Source organism: Canis lupus, chromosome 11, assembly GCF_048164855.1.
Source record: "Canis lupus baileyi chromosome 11, mCanLup2.hap1, whole genome shotgun sequence".
Classification (NCBI taxonomy): Eukaryota; Metazoa; Chordata; class Mammalia; order Carnivora; family Canidae; genus Canis; species Canis lupus.
In genome coordinates, this window is record NC_132848.1 from 70,392,322 (window position 1) to 70,397,270 (window position 4,949).

General features: G+C 44.2%; 1 long non-coding RNA gene across 2 annotated transcripts; it reads left to right on the forward strand.

Annotated features, from left to right (window-relative positions):
- The first annotated feature begins 763 nt into the window (after positions 1-763).
- Positions 764-4,637, forward strand: LOC140642341 (uncharacterized). Of its 2 annotated transcripts, none has more exons than XR_012038816.1 (3): positions 764-1,981; positions 3,068-3,219; positions 4,155-4,637. It is a non-coding gene; the product is annotated as an uncharacterized lncRNA (long non-coding RNA). The 2 variants fall into 2 exon arrangements; XR_012038817.1 differs by having other exon boundaries at positions 4,220-4,637.
- The last annotated feature ends 312 nt before the right edge of the window (positions 4,638-4,949 follow it).

Sequence of the window (4,949 nt, forward strand, 5' to 3'; positions counted from 1 at the left end):
ACAATGGTAGCTTTGTTTATTCTTTAAAAAAAATTTTAAGCTCTTATTTTATTATTTATTTGAAAGAAAGAGAAAGACAGAGAAAGAAGGAGTGAGGGGAGGGGCAGAGGGAGAAGCGGACTCCCCGCTGAGCTGGGGGCCTAATGTGGGGCTCAATCCCAAGACCCCAGGATCACGACCTGAGCCAAGCACAGACACTTAACCAACTGAGTCACCAAGGCACCTCTATTCTTTTCCAATATTTGTACTTCATTAGTTTTTCTTATTCCATTAAATTGGCTGGAACTTCCAGGACAGTGTTGGTAGTGGAGTGACAGCCAGAAAGCTTATCTTGTTCCTGATTTTAATGGGATTGCTGCTAATGTCTCACCATGAGGGGTGGGACCTGCTGCCATTATAGAAAAATAAAAATCAGAGCATCAGAATTAATACATGAGGGGCACCTGGGGGGCTCAGTCAAGCATCCGACTCTTGGTTTCAGCTCAGGTCCTGATTGCACGGTCGTGAGATGGAGCCCCGTGTTGGGTCTGCTCTGAGCCTGGAGCCTGCTTGAGATTCTCTCTCTCTTTCTCTCTCTCTTTCTTTCTAACACCCCCCCCCCCCAATGCACACTTGCACATGCACACTCGGGCTCTCTCTCCCTCACTCGTTTTACAAATGAAACTTTTGTCTCTTAGCTGAAGAATCGTATAGAGGAAGAAATGAAGGAAACAAAAACAGCCTGGTCCTTTATGCATTAAAATCATGGAGTCTTTTTTTTTTTTTTTATAATGTAAGCATAGTCTAAGAACTATTCAAGAATTGCCTTAGAGTAGGCGAGGAGGAGAAGGGTCTCATGACATAAAGTAGGAAAAGTAAGATCCATGACGCTCACAAAGGAAGATGAGAGTGGCACTTGGGTGGTAATTTAGAAAGGTCATTGATAACACACATGATAGTTACCCAGGAAAGTAGTTGCGAAGGCAACACGGCATCTTTTCCAAGGGGGTCAAACACCAAGAGCCTATAAAGAGACCCCAGAGTTGGTCCAGAGGAGTGAAATATTAAGTAACTCTTTGCGATGTTAACATTTAGTATATGTGACATGATATTTTATAGATCACTGGGTCTCTTTTCTTCTGTGAATAGGTTCCTAGTTAAATAAGTTGCTCTTATTCATAGCTTATAAAGAATGGTTTTGAGTTTATCGTGGTTTTTAGCTACTGAGTTTATTTCTTTGCCATTCACCTAAGAATGTGATGAACTACATAATATAGTTCTAATATATTGGACTACGCTTGTATTCCTGGAGCACATCAGGCTCATGATTCTCCTGCTGTATCCAGTCTTGCTAATATTTATTATATATTTTTTATCTTCGTTCATAAGGGTGATGGGCAAATACCTGGGGAGATGGCTGTCCATCATCTGTTCCTCAACAATTCAGTAGACTTTTTGCATAAATCTGGGTCTGGTACCTTTAAAGAAAGAGACCTTTAACTACTTTCTCGTTTATCTGTAATTACTGTGATTCATACTTCTTCTCGGGTCAGTTTTTGTAATTCCTGTAAAATGAGACATTTCCAATTTATAAAATTTTACTTTGACATTATAAAACTCTGCTATCCAGCCATACTGACATCCCTTTCTCGGTTGCTACCACTAACCTCTACCGCCGACCTGTTGACTTCCTTCAGAGGAGGAAGGAACTTTGCCTTAGCAACAGTGGATGAGGTTGATGATGATTTGAATGCTATGATTGTTCTTCTGTTTCCCTACCACTATTTACTTTATTCTGTTTGCTTTTGGTTACCTCCCTGAATCACCGACCACTAAAATGGCAGAATGGGATGGGGGGGAAATGGTCTAATATCAAGATACCAAGATTCTCATCCTGGTTCCAGAACTTAGAAGCCTCCAACACATACCGTGCCGTGGACACCTCAATTCCTCTCAAAATGAGAATCGTTACGATAGGGGCCAGTGGCACAAGGTGGGGAAGGTAAGCCATCCTGACGCTCAGGCTCTTTTCTTTCCCTGATTCAAGGAACACAAGTATAAAAGGCACTGTCAAGGATTGAGCTGTGTCCCCCCAGATTCATATGTTGGAAGCCCAATTCCTAGTCCCTCAGAATGTGCCCTTGTTTGGATATAGGGCCACTGCAAGTATCATTAGTTAAGGACATCATGCTGGAGTACAGTGGGTCCCTATCCCCAGCCCAAGACTGGGATCCTTATTAAAAGATGTCATGCTTATTAAAACATTTGAGCCAAAACAAAACAAAACAAAACAAAAAAAAAAAACAAAACATTTGAGCACAGACATGCGTACAAGGCGACCACCAGCTGAAGATGAAGGCAGAGTTAGGGGTGATGCTTCTACGAGCCAAAGAATGTCAAGGACCTCCAGCAAACCACCACAAGTGGGGAGATACATGGAACCGGGGCTCCCTCGTGGCTCTCAGCAGGAACCGACTCTAACTCCACCTCGATCTTGGATTTCTAGACTCCAAGACTGCAGGACAATAACTTTCTGGGTTTTTTTTTAAGTCCTCAGTTTGTGTTACTTTGCTGTGGAAGCCCTAGCAAACTGGGACAGGCGCCGAGCTAGACGGTGTCCCTAGGATTATCTCTGGTTACCCCCAGCACTCCGTGATTCCCGTCTTTGGAAATTACTACAGGCCTAAGAACCAGCCTTTGCTGCAATAATGGAGCCATAGCTCTGAAAGGCAGCAGCTTAAACCACACACATTTACGTTTCCCTCGCGGGAGCTGTGGCTGTGGCTCTGCGAATGCTGCTGGGCTCTGTCGGACTTGGCTCCAGCACGTTGAGGAAGGTCCAGGTGGGCTCTCTCGTCTCATTTTGGGACCAAGACTGAAGGGGGCTCCAATGCACTGCTGAGGCTTTTGTCATGTTGTGTGTGTGGCCACACAACCATCTGCCTCCCTGAGGGCCGTTCACTCCACTACTGGATCTTCCGGTTGGGCCTCTGTGCCTCCCTGCCCCTGACCCTAAGGCCCAACCATTTCCTGCCTGGGTATGACCGAGATGCACGCTAATTATTGTCCTGTCCTCTTGGGTTCCAAGAGACAAACTCCCCAGGGGAAAAGAAGCTGAGCTTGGAATTCTATGGAAGCACGGATTGTTCAGCCTCCCACCCGGTCTCTTCAGGACGTGTCCGTAGAGAGCATGCTACCAAACCATGGGCGCCTTGGAAGGTCTAATGCTCTGGCACTGAGGTGGGTATTTGGAAAGACTTGTGTCTTCGTAGTCCATCCCATTTGTTAAAATACCCATTAACATATGCTGCTACCTCGTGGACGAATTCTGTGTAAGGTTATTCTGAAATACTCTCTATTTCGGAAAATGTCAACCACTAATAATGGGATCAGGGATACAGGTAAATGTGACAAGTTTGGCTTTCTGTATTCAGTGTGCTTGAGGATTTTTTAAGTGACAACACACGTTACTTTTGTGATGAGACAAGACTTAAAGACATTGAACATACATACTTCACGTCCTGTCCCTCATTAGACATGACGTATGTTATATTCAGAGAGAGTGTACCCGTAGGTATGTGCATCCCCTTGTTCTTGAGAATAGCGTTTGGTTTGGTGGGGGAGCGGGGAGGGATCGAGGCAGACAGCAGGTGCAGGGGAGCCCCAGCTCTAGACACAGGCCGGAGCAAGGGTGAGGCGGTGTCGTCACTGGGGCAGGGCTGAGGGGGAGGCCGGGGCGTCCAAGAGGAGTTGCTGCCATCCAAGGTGGCGTGAGCCCATCCGCCATTGTCTGAGCACCTTCAACTCTTCTCAGACCCTCCTTACTGAGCCGTGGCTTCCATTTTTTTCACCGACTCTCCAGAAAGTCCTGGTCCCCTAGTGCTTGCCCTCCTGTCATTGTCCCCTCCCCACATGCTCTTTAGGTTAGTCAGCATTGGACACGTGTTCAGTAGGTAGGCTGTGGCTGGTGAGAATGTGCTTCTGGGGCTTTGCCATGGATAGCCCTTGGCTCCCACTCCCCACCCTCACCCCCACGCACACGCACCCCTCTTGAAAATGTTCTGAATATAAAACAATATTGTAACTTAGTCAATAAACCATGCAAAAGATTCAGCACACATTTTTAGGTATAATTCGAGTTCGATCTTCTCCTGCGGGTTTCTCTGTAAGTACAGGGAGCCGAGTCCTGTGACACTTGACTTGACTTGCAATGACGTCATCCTCTTGGCGCCGTGCCCAGGTCTGTTCTCCTGGCCGCAGCTCAAGTCAATGCCAGGCGGAATGAACAACGGAAGGGGAGAAAATGGTCGCGTGTCATCAACGGAATCAACCGTATTTACTACAAAGCGACTCTAGACACAACACGGAAGCTCAAGATTCTTCCAAAGTTAGACGACGGACTTGAATTCTTAAAGTAAGCTCCTGATCTAATTTTAACTTTTGGTTTGTGACATTGGCTTAGTTAATTGGCAAAATGGTGTCTCATTTTTTTGGTTATTTGTTTTGTGAATTGCCTATTTGTGTGTTCTGCTCATTATTCCTCCCAAGTCCTGGTTTCTTTCCTATTACAATATAATAGTACTTCATATATTCAGACTTGTGACCTTTTCTTTGCAACATCTGTCATAAATATTTTCCTCTGGTTTGACATTTATCTTTTAGTTCTGTTTATGATTTTTCTGTCTTTGAAATGTTTTGAGTTTCAAGGTAGAAATAAATAAATAAAGTCTTTTCCTTTGGGATATTGTCGATTGCCTTTTTTTTCTTAGTAAAACCTTCGCTACTCTGAAATCAGAGAGATTTTTGTCAATTTTTTTGTCTTAAATTTTTTGAATTCAACTGTTTAATCCTTCCATAATGCATTTTTAGAATGTCGTGTGAGAGAAAGATCTAAATTAGTAATTTTCCCTAATAGTTGACTCTCCTATTCATTGTTATTGAGTAATTCACTCTTTTTTCATTTATGAAAC